Source organism: Vicugna pacos, chromosome 11 (assembly GCF_048564905.1).
Source record: "Vicugna pacos chromosome 11, VicPac4, whole genome shotgun sequence".
Classification (NCBI taxonomy): domain Eukaryota; kingdom Metazoa; phylum Chordata; class Mammalia; order Artiodactyla; family Camelidae; genus Vicugna; species Vicugna pacos.
The window spans coordinates 17,431,662-17,444,234 of NC_132997.1; the positions used below are offsets into that span (position 1 = coordinate 17,431,662).

At 37.5% G+C, this 12,573-nt stretch overlaps 1 non-coding gene across 1 annotated transcript; it reads right to left on the reverse strand.

Moving 5' to 3' along the window:
- Positions 1 to 9,655: 9,655 nt before the first annotated feature.
- On the reverse strand, positions 9,656 to 9,764 carry LOC140699953 (U6 spliceosomal RNA). The gene has a single exon (XR_012078179.1). It is a non-coding gene; the product is annotated as a U6 spliceosomal RNA (small nuclear RNA).
- Between the last annotated feature and the right edge of the window lie 2,809 nt (positions 9,765 to 12,573).

Consider the following 12,573-nt stretch of genomic DNA (forward strand, 5'->3'; position numbering starts at 1 on the left):
CTGTGAGCCCTGAAATATCCACTGATTATGATAAGACATATTTTTAATCTAAAAAATAAACATTTTCAATAAGTAAAAGTAAGCAGATTCACAGATAAAATTCATACCTCTCTTTTCCTTTTCCGACCAACCAATCTTACAGCAGCAGACAACATTTGAAGTACAGCTTACATGATTTCCCAATGTCCCAACATGATAAGGGGAAGCTTTTTAACAGCAAATACTATTTCAGATAAGAATACTTAGAGGCTTTACATTATACACTCCACATAGGAACATTTAAGCAATGAATGCTTCTTTTCCCATTGTTATTATGAACTTTAACAACACACAGAGAAGCCTTTCTGGAAATTAGATGAGGGGATGGGAAGGGATAAATTTGGGATTTTGAGATTTGCAAATGTTAACCACTATATAGAAAAATAGATAAAAAGACATTTCTTCTGTATAGCCCAGAGAAGTATATTCAATAGCTTATAATAACCTTTAATGAAAAAGAATATGAAAATGAATATATATATATATATATATGCATGACTGTGACATTATACTGTATACCAGAAATTGACACATTGTAACTGACTATACTTCAATTTTTTCAAAAAGATATGTTTGTAAATTTCTGTATAGACTGGAAGGTGCCAAACAAACTTAATAATGATAACCAATAAAAATAAGAACAACCAAAAATAAACAAATACATAAATAAACATTTGGCATATATGAAAATCAATACAAATCCAAATTATTTTTAAAATTATCTATTCTGATTCTGGTTTCCATATGAATAAAATACCAAACTTACACTCATATATAACAGTCCACATCCATACCTATGACTTCATGATTAAGAGAACAGACTCGAGCCAGATGGCTGAAGTCTGCACCCAAGCTCTGCCCTCTACTCTCCTGGGAACATTGTGATCCCTCTGCACCTTGGTTTTCTGGACTATACACCACAGACAATGGCGTCTACCTCACAGGATCATGAGGACGAAATGAGCTAATGTTAGATTGCTAGGACAGTGACTGGCAGGTGGTAAATAAAGCCCAGTGACCTGGAGGTTTCCATGGTTGTTATGACCGTTGTTGTCATAATCACCACTATGATTATTTCTGTTGCTGAAGCAGCTGCTACCACTACTGCTGTGTTCACCAAAATATATTTGCTCATGACCTCATCTGACATAGGATGAACCAGAAACTTCTCTCTGAGGCCATTCTTACTATCTAAATCATTCCCATGTAAACTCTCCCACTTTCCTGCTCATAGGTTCAGGTTAAATTTAAGCTTTATTTGGACATGAAAGATCCCAAGCTGACTTAGGGTCATTATCAACATTACAGTTAGGGAATTACCCTTTTGGGTGAGAGGAGACTTGGCTACATGTTTACTAGCTCTAGGGCATTCCTTCAAAATGGGCAAGTGAGATAAACAGTGTTTCGACTATACAGCACAGGGAACTATATTCAGTATCTTTTAGGAACCTGCAATGAAAAGAATATGAAAATGTATATATGTATGCATGTGTATGACTGAACTATTGTGCTGTACACCAGAAATTGACACAACATTGTAAACTGACTATACTTCAATAAAAAAAGTTAAGACATAAAAAATGGGCAAATGTATATATGTGTGTGATGTTTTAAGCATGGACCACATATGAGACTGGTTTTCTATCTTCTTGATTCCTTAAGAGACAGGGTTACTGTTGTGCCAAGTTAGCAGGTTGGTGTTTAATTCTGATCTGAGTCATGCTTGTTTGCTTAAGGAGAACTGTGTCAAGTCACAGTCTGATAAACTCCCATATGCCTTCCCAGCTAATCTCATTATGATTCATATATCTCAAAATGCAGAAGGGCAAGCTAAGAAGTCATCACAGAACTCAAATATAGATTCTATGAAAAGTATGAAATCCTCTGTCTTTGGTTCCTTGGAGGAGAAGGGTTTAGAAATACAAGAGATCCATCATCGTTGCTACTCTAGGCATCCAGAGAACAATCTTTTTCTCCTTCTGCCAAACAGCAGTGTGTCCAGCTAAGCAATCTTCTGTTATCACACTGAAAACATCTTTTCTGAAAGTAAAAACAGCACAGCCACCTCCTTAAATCGCAGTGCATTTGGCTACAGTCTTACTTTCAAGAAGAGGGCAGATCACAGAAAATTATTTGGCTATTTTGAAATATTTAAAGAAAACCAGAATTTGTAGCTTTCATTGTATATAAGAAGAATAGCTTGAAATAATTCTATAAACACATTCCATGGCATTAAGGCTATTCACTTTCCTGGAAATGGATCATGAGGTACTAAAATGTTTGCACATGAAAAGAGAAATTACAGGTCACACAATTTGAACTGTGCAGGTCCACTTACACACAGATGTTTTCCAGTAGTAAATTCTGCAGTACCACATGATCTGAGGTTGGTTGAATCTGTGGACGTGGAAATGAGGATGTGGAGGGACTCCGTACATGAGTCTCTAAAGTTAAGCAAAAAACCAGTAAGAGAGACATCAAGCCAAACTCCAAGACATCATGGGGAGCATGAACAGAAAGGACAAGGAGGAGAGGGTAGAAGAGAAAACAATAGTAATTTTGGAAAGAATAATTTCCAGGAATTCTCAGTCATCAAGTCATTATGTAAAAACATAAATGGAAAACCCCTCTCAGGATGGCTATCAAGGCAGGAAATGTTTGCCATCTCACAATCTCAACTTGGCTCATCAGCTTTGTGGATTACTCATGGGCTAAAACGCAATCATTTTATGACCCACAGTGTCCCCTCCCTCTTCCTACCACTGCCCATCTTTCCACGTGACCTGACTTCTCAGTGACTGCAGACTCACGTGGTACCACCTAAAAAGGGTAGATCCATTTTTTTAAAAGCAAAAGAAAAATAAAACAAGACAACTTCATATAACGCATACGGATGAAGTGAGTTTGGGTCACAGTTTGAAATGATGCATCAGCATATGTAATTGACGTGGCAAATTATTCAGAGAACGAGCTGCAAAGCGTGAAGTATTCAAAATATATAGATTCTTCCCCTCAGAATGATTCAGTGAAGAGAAAATAAATATGAGAAATGAGAATGAGCCTGGTAAATACCCTATTTCTAACTCTGTGAGACACCAGGCAAATTTCAAAGAATCCTGAGAACTTAGGACAAAGAAGTCCAGTAAAATTTAAAGTGTATGTTTTGTCTCCCACCAGCACATTCCACAGCCACGTCACAGCACTGTCCCAGAGATCAAGAACACAGGCTATGGTCTGTGCATTGATAAGCAATACACCAGCAGCATACCTAGTGGGAAAAACGTAACTTTTATAAAAATCATATAAATGTATAATTTTATGACCTCACGGTGTTGCTGATCTTCTGTAGAAGTACCATGAAGTGCTCAGAACTAAATCATTTCACTCATGGAGTGTGGGTGTGTGTATTTTTGTGTAGCATGTTTCTGAAAAGACTACAGCAAACAAAATGGAACAGTAGCAATGTGCCTTAAAAGGGATGCAGAAAGCATCCTCAAGACTCAGTTTGTCTAAGGATTTGATTCACTTTTATAAGCTATTTGTCAGTGAGGTTCTGCAACTAGGCAACAGAGCCTGCATGCTAAGAAAAATATATGCCTCTATCTTTAAAAAGTCAATCAAAAACTATATAGACAGAAATCTGTACATTGACATATGTCATTTGTTTTATCCTTTGGATACTTCTGGGAAAAAGTCTAAAATTTTAAATAGCAGATTGCTTCATGGAATACTGATGTAAAAATCTACAGGCAAGCTTTAGAGTGGTACTTGGAAATACATTAAATTGTCACTTTCCCAAAAGTTTGAAAGGAAAATGCTTCCCTCATATTGACAAATTGTGGAAAGACGGACTCCCGTTCGTGTTACTTTTTACTGTGTAGCTGAATTCTGGTCCAACAGAGAGGCTTCATTGGCTGACAGGGTTCTATTGGCTGTTTCCTACTCCCTTTGTCCTGGTTCATCACTAATCCAAACAAGCCAGTTCGCAATGGAGGAGGAAGACATCCACACACTTGTGGTGCTGGTGGTGGGAGAGGGAGACCTGATCTAGGAAGCAGAGGGGCTGGTGGGGGTAGGGGAATGCCTGTTCCAGGAGGGGGGTGGGGGAGGGGCTGGAGGAGGTGGAACCCCCATACCTGGCAAAGGAGGAGGTGGGGGATTCCCAACATCAGGAAGAGGAGGGGAGAAGGTATCCCTACACTGGGAAGAGGAGGGGGAGTAAGGATTCCCTCACCAGGAAGTGGAGGGGGAGGAGGGATCCCCACTCCAGGAAGAGGAGGGGGAGGGGGGATCCCCACTCAAGGAAGTGGGGGAGGGAATGGCAGCATCTCTGTACCAGGCAGAGGAGGAGTTGAGGGGCCTGCTGTACTGTGCAGAGCAAGACCTGTCATGCCAGAGCATATCCCATGTCATGGGAGAGGGGGGAGTGGGGGGGCACTGGGGCCAGGCCAGGCATGGAGCTGGAGGACTGTGTACAAGGCAGAGGTGGTGGGGGTGCGATGTCACGGCTGTTTTCAAAGGAGGAGCAAACAGAGTGCTCCTGGCTGGCTTCAGACTCAGTATGAAGAGAAGGATGGGAAGGTGAGCCCTGGCCGTTCCTTGACCATCAAATCAGGGAAAGGGTGGAGGTGGTGGAGTCTGGCTGGACTGATGTGCGTTGAGCTGTACAGATATTTGCCTTGGAGACACAATCAAAGGTATCTCTGAACAGAATTTTGTCTGAGGTCCAGAAGGTGAGGACGGCACCGCTGAGTCTCCACTTTCAGCCCCAGGTGGGCCTGGGGGACACTCTGGTTGGGCACTAACAGAAGGAAGGGTCAGAATCCTGCCCTCTTCTTTCGGGGACGTCTGGATTGACTTTGCCTGTCAAACCCTTTTCTCCTAACCTGAGAGCTTCCAGACAGACGTCTTCTGAAGGTGCCACTGCATTCTGAACCCCGTGAGGGCCAGTTGCCACCTCCATGTCCACAGCAGGGTACTGCTTCTCTAGTTCAGCTATTTTGGTCCTCAGATCCTCAATGGTCTGTTCCAGTTGCTGAATGACAGTGGTCTGACCCTCAGACTTCATGTCAGAAACTTCCTGAGGGGCAACAAAGACATCAGAGATAAATATAAAAAAGGAATACTCAAAATACCAAAAGAAAAAAGATAAAATTAAGCAAAATATATCTGTTTGGTTATAATACTTTCAAAAGATCCCTCCATGGGAAGATACTATCAGTATTTGTATGTGTCGCCTCTTATCCACTCTCAGATTTCAGAGTGGTGACACACATTACCATAAAGTCCTAAGGTCCTTGTCTAATCCTTGAATGAAATCATGGAAGACAAGTAGACCCCTGAGGAGAGGGGAGACAATTCTGAGTGACGAACCAACTTACTTCCAAGATACACTACTCTCTTCCCTGCCTGGTAACACCTGGTAGTAGAATGTTCCCTAAAGACATTTTAGATTCTAAGTTTTAAAGTTAGTCACTTCCTTTAAGAGGTAATCTCTAAAAAGGTCTTCAATAGGATCATGTGAGATACTTGCGATTTATATGGCCATGGGCGTATGTCTTATGTGCATGAATAAAGCTTATATCATGTTCACTCTAATTCAAATATTTGACCCGAGGCATTTCAGAAAGTGGTACCTTGGACTCTCCACAATTTGTCAAGGTAGCTGAGAGCAACTGTGCCAACGTATGAGTCACCCTCACATCCAAATGGTGCCCAGCTCTCCCAAGGCATGCAATTTACCAGAACAGTGTAAGGGAAAAAATGCTTTGCTACCCAAATCAAAGGGGAAAGCCCTATGGGTAAATTAAATAGGAATAATAGATGAGTAAAAATAAAAGAGAAGGAAGAGGAATGGGTAGAGAAAAAGGAGGAGAACAGAAACAAGAGAAGGTACCAGAGAAGGCAGCACAGACTCCAGCTGTGCGAAGCTGCAGTGTCAGGCAGCTGCTCACACAGGCTGGGAACTAACTGCTCAGTGGGGGCTGGACTGAAAAGACGAGAGGGAGCGAGTTCTCGTGCTGCGAACTGTTTCTCCAGAGCTTCCCAGGGCTTTTCAAAGATGATCCCAATAGAGGCCGCCGTAAAGAGCCACAGCCCACAGACACAGACATTACTATCTTCCCCGCGTGGGAGCCTGAAGCTGACCCTGCACACCTGCTCTTTATCTACTGAGGAAGAATAGTTAACAGGTAATATAAATATGATATGAAGTGTGAAACTAAACTTGTATCTTGCTTGTCAAAAACTAAATCAAAAACAAAACAAAATAAAAAAAAACCCTATCAAATCTCTTTACTATTTATAAATCCAAAACAAATACCTAACCCATTTGCAGTGGAAAAGCTATGGGCAGACAAGACAGAAATGCATATATTTACTATAAATGAAGTATTTTGGTGCTATGGGTGTATTTGTTCAAAATCTTCAGAAGTAGTTTTTTTTCTAACGGGAATAGGAAAGGTCTAAGCTTAACAGTCTTAATCCTAACCCATTACCTCTTCCCTAAAAACGCTGTATTTACTACAACATTTCACCTGCTGAAGGTCATTTATGCTGCTCAATGAGAGCTAAAGAGAAGCTGCACCTTCAGAGACACGGCCCTGCCAGGAGGCCCTTACTGCCCTGTTATCAAAGAACAGCAGGTAGCTCTTACTGCGCAAGGAAGCTGCAAGGGACGCTCATTTACTGTGCAACTAATTAAGGAATATAACACACCTTAAACAGGCAAAATTGTGAGGCTCTTATTATTTATATGTAAATGTAGGTATTCATACCTATATTTAAAAAAAATCTAAGTTACTATTTTTCACCAATATCTACACACAAGACTACAGTATTACAATGCATAGTTTGGGAAATTAGGCCATATATTCTCTAAATAGCCCATAGCAAAAGGAATAACTTTAATAAACAATCACTAATATCCTGAGAGTTAATTCCACTCTCCAATTACAATGCTACAAGAAATCACAAGCCAAAAATCTAGCTCCCAAATTCATCCAGAAAGTACAAATATTCAAAATTTCTTCCTGAACCTGCATTAGTAAACTATATAGAGTATTTTCATTTTTCCAGAATAGCCTTAAAAGTGACCATTAATAATTAATAAGTATTTTTTGAGTTATCCTAGAATGTAAATAATGCTCTCATTTTCCCTTTTATGGGAACATATAAAAAATTACTTGAGGAAACACATTCAAGTAAATTCTAGTAAAGTTTTCCAAAACTCAAGTTAAAAATATATTTTTATTGAGGTATAATAAAAATAGAATATTATGTAAGTTTCAGGCATACAACAGTGACTCACAATTTTTAAAGGCTATGTTCCACTTACAGCTATTGTAAGATATTAGCTATATTCCCTGTGTTCTACTATATATCCTTGTAGCTTATTTGTTTTATACATAGTGGTTTGTATCTCTTAATCCCCTAAAAATATTTTGCCCCTCTCTACCTCCCTCTTCTCATTGATAACCACCAGCTTGTTCTCTATATCTGTGGTTCTGCTTCTTTTTATTATATGCATGTTTGATTTATTTTTTAGATTTCAAGTATAAGTGGTTTCATACAGTATTTGTCTTTCTCTGACTTATTTGAATAAGCATAATAAATTCCAGGTCCTTCCATATTGTTGCAAATGGCAGAATTTCATTCTTTTTTATAGTTGAGTAATAGTCTATTGTGTGTGTGTGTCAGTGTATATCATATATGGATGCTGAATCCAGTCAAAAGCTTTTTCTGCATTTATTAAAAAGATCATATGGTTTTTATTTTTCAGTTTGTTCATGTGTATTACATTGATTGATTTGAAGCTATTGAACCATCCTTGCATCCCTAGGATAAATCCTGCTTAATCATGGTTCATGATCCTTTAAATGTATATTGGATTCACTCTATTACTATCTTGTTGAGGATTTTTACATCAATGTTCATTAGTGATATTGGCTTATAATTTTACTTTTTGTGTGATATCTTTGGTTGTGGTTTCGTGGTGATGCTGGCAAGGTCAGGAGTGTTCCTTCCTCTGAAATTTTTCAAAATGGTTTGAGAAGAATAGGTTAACTCTTCTCTGAATGTTTGATAGAATCCATTTTTGAGGCCATTTAGTCCTGGAGATTTGTATGTAGGGTTTTTTTTTTTTATTATTTTTCCCTTTATTACTGACTCAGTTTCATTGCTGGTAACTGGTTCTGTTCATATTTTCTATTTCTTCCTGGTTCTGTCCTAAAAGATGGTACATTTCTAGGAATTTGTTTATTTCATCTAGGTTGTTCATTTCATTGGCATGTATTTGTAGTAATCTCTCATGATCCTTTGTATTTCTGTGGTGTCAGTTGTGACTTCTACTTTCTCATTTCTAATTTTACTGATTTGGGCCCTTCTCTTTTCCTTGATGAATATGGCTATGGCTTTATCAATTTTGTTCATCTTTGCAAAAACCAGCTCTTAGTTTCATTGCTCTTTTCTATTATTTTTTAAGTCTATATTTCATCTCATTCTGCTCTCATCTTTATGATTTCTTTCCTTGTACTAACTTTGGGTTTTGTTTGTTCTTTTTGTAATCCTCTAGGTGTAAGGTTAGGTTGTTTATTGAGATTTTTCTTGTTTCCTGAGGCAAGCTTGTATCACTATAAACTTCACTCTTGGAACTGCTTTTGCTGTATTCCATAGGTTTTGGATCATTATATTTTCCTTTTCATTTGTTTCCAGGTATTTTTTAAATTTCCTCTTAGAGTTCTTCAGAGATATATTGGTTGTTTAGCAGCATATTGTTTGGCCTCCTCATATTTGTGGGTTTGGGGTTTTGTTAGTTTTTTTTTTTTTTTTGGTAGTTTTTTCTTGTACTTGATTTCTAGTCTTGTAGCACTGTGGTCAGAAAAGATACTTGATATTTCATTTTTCTTAAATTTACCCAGACTTGTGGCCTAGCATGTGATCTATCTTGGAAAATGTTCCACGTGCACTTGAACAGAATGTATTATGCTTATTTTGGGTGAAAACACTATTATGCTTATTTTGGGTGAAAACACTTTGGGAGTGAAAACACACTCCCTTTCAGTCTGTGTGTCTTTAGATCTGAAGTGAGTCTCTTGTAGGCAGCATATATATGGGTCATTTTTGTATCCATTGAGCCACTCTATGTGTTTTGATTGGAGCATGCAGCCCATTTCCATTTAAACTAATTATTGATATGTATGTCCTTAATGTCATTTTGTTAACTGTTTTAGGGTTGTTTTTGTGGGTCTTTTTTTGTTCCTTTTTCCTTCTTTTGTTTGCTTCTCTTGTGATTTGATGACTATCTTTAATGTTATGTTTGGATTCCTTTTTTATTTATGTACCTATTATATATTTTTAGATTGTGATTACCATGAGGTTGTTTGTTTTTTTTTAAATTGAAGTATAGTCAGTTACAATATGTCAACTTCTGGTGTACAGCCTAATGTCCCAGTCATGCATATATATATATATACATATATTCATTTTCATACTCTTTTTCATTAAATGTTATTACAAGATATTGAATATTGATATTCCCTGTGCTATACAGAATAAATTTGGCTTTTGAAATCTATTTTTATATATAGTGCTTAAAATTCACAAATCTCAAACTCCAAGAAATATGGAATGCTTCACATATTTGCATGTCATCCTTGTGCAGGAGCCATGCTAATCTTCTCTGTATCATTCCAATTTCAGTATCTACATGCTGCCAAAGTGAGCATCCATGAGGTTTTTATTTAGCACGCAATATATACATGTGATTGTTACAAGTTTGCTGACCTCTTAATTTCAAATGCATTTTAAAAATCCTGCATTTGTACTCTCTTCCCCTCATGATTATTGTTTTTGATATAATATTTTACATCTAATTTATTGTTTGTATCCCTTAACTGCTTATTGTGGATACAGGTGACTTTACTACTTTTGTCTTTTAACTGTCCTACTTGTGTGTGGATGATTTCCTACCTTTACTATATGTTTGCCTTTACTAATGAGATGCTCACTTTGTGGGCAGTGTATCTGTAGTTGTAGGTTTTTCCCTTTCATCAATTTTAATGTTGTGTAACTCACTTCTGGCCAGAAGAGTTTGTACTGAAAAGTCAGCTGATAGCCTTATGGGAGTTCTGTTGTTTGTTATTTGTTGATTTTTCCTTGCTACTTTCAATATTATCCATTTATCTTTAAGTTTTGTCATTAATTTAATTACAATATGTCTTGGTGTGCTCCTCTTTGGGACTCTTGTGCTTCCTGGACTTGGGTGACTGTTTCCTATCTCAGTTAGGGAAGTTTTCAGCTAGTACGTCTTCAAATATGTTCTCAGTCCCTTTCTCTCTCCCTTCTCCTTCTGGTACCCCTATAATGTGACTGTTAGTGTGCTTGATGCTGCTCTAGAGGTCTCTTAAACTATCATTTCTCTTCTTTCTTATTACTCTTTTTTCAGTTAAGCATCAGTGATTTCCTCTGTCTTCCAGCTCACTGATTCCTTCCTCTGTATCATTTAGTCTACTGTTGATTCCTTCTAGTGTATTTTTCACTTCAGTTATCATATTCTTCATCTCTGTTTGGTTATTCTTTATATTTTCTAACTCTTTGTAAAAACTCCTTTCTTGTTCTGTGAATCCATTTTCCTCCCAAGTTTCTGATCATCTCTACCATCATCACTCTGAACTCTTCCTCAGGTAAACTATCTCCACTTCACTTAGCTCTTCTGGGGTTTTATCTTGTTGCTTTGTCTGGAACATGTTCCTTGCTGCCTCATTTTGCCAAACTTTCTGCTTTTATTTTTATGTGCCTGGTACAGTAGCTGCATTCAGGACCTTGCAGAGGGGTCCCTCTGCAGGAGACATCCTGTGTCCCAGCAGCACACTCCCCTCTCATTATGCAAGCTCTATGCTGTATGTTCCCCCTATGAGGGATGGATCATTCTATTGTGGTGGGCTGGCTATGTGGGTAGGCTTCATTGATTCCTGGTCCACTTAGATGCCAGGTTCTGCCTTGTACACAGGCTGCTGGCCACTCGTTGGCAGAACTGGGTCACAAGAGAGCTGACTGCAGAAGCTGGGGAAATGCTGGGGCTAATACCAGCTCACTGATGAGCAGAGTCAGGGTCCAGGTGGCCCCAGGGTTGTTGCCCACCAACTGGTGGGTGACCAGGTCCTGGGGCAAGTACCAGAGGAAAGATGACAAATCTATTTTATTCAGCATACTAAGTATTTTATTTTACATATCACCAAATTTGACATTATTTTTTTTAAAATATTGCTTCAAACCTGTAAATTAGCATAAGTGGTAGAGTCTGCCATCCACTTTGGCTGAACAAGTGTGTACAATAAGTTAGCCAAAATTCTTTCATTTCTGTATAATCTTACATGTGGGTGATGTTAGTTATTTCTTATAAATTGCTTGATCACTTGAATATCACAAAATACAAGCTGCCATTAAAAATAATACATTCAACAAAGTATTTTCAAAATAAAGAGTATCTGGTTCCCAGAAAAAGAAACATTACTATAATATTAAGGCCAAAACTGTCAAAAAGAAAGCTAAGATATATTCATGGAAAGCTTCTGCTGAAAAGTTAAGTTTGCTCATCTTTGAAACTTCACTATGTTTACTATGTAATTCATTTTCTCTAATATTCAGATTTTCAAGTTCTGCTAAATTCTAAGGCCATATTACTGGCAAGTTAGGATACCTCTAGATAGCTGTAAAATATGAATTCTACTCTTCACAGACACATACTTATTTCTTAACTCTTTATTTCTCAAGCTGTAAATTCTGACCAGTCTTAGGTTTTGGAGAAAACCAGTGAGATTCCAGATTTCCAATAAGCTAATACTTGTTATTATTCTATAGGAAAATAAACCCAGATTTTAAAATAGAATAAGATTATGCACAGAAATAAAGTACAATAAATTTCAACTTTGAAAAGGATTTACATTTCCCTGATAATTAGTGATATTAAGCATTTTTTCATGTGCCTATTGATCATTTGCTTGTTTTCCTTGGAGAATTGCTTGTTTAGGTCTTCTGCCCATTTTTGGATTGGGTTGTTTGGTTGCTTCTTATTAAGTGGTATGAGCTGCTTATGTATTCTGGAGATCAAGCCTTTGTCAGTTTCATTCACAAAAATTTTCTCCCATTCTGTAGGTTGTCTTTTTGTTTTACTTATGGTTTCCTTTGCTGTGCAGAAGCTTGTAAGTTTAATTAGGTCCCATTTGTTTATTCTTGCTTTCAAAATGTAGAATAGATAAACAACACTACACTGTAATAACACAGGGAAATATACAAAAGATCTTATGGTAGCTCACAGAGAAAACAATGTGACAATGAATATATATATGTTCATGTATAACTGGAAAATTGTGCTCTACACTGGAATTTGACACAGCATTGTAAAATGATTATAAATCAATAAAAACGTTTTAAAAAATAAAAATAAAAAAGTCTCAAAGGTAAAATTCTTAAGAAAGAAAAATATACAAATTCTTGGGAAAAACTCAAATTATCACAAGGACAAAATAAATAAAA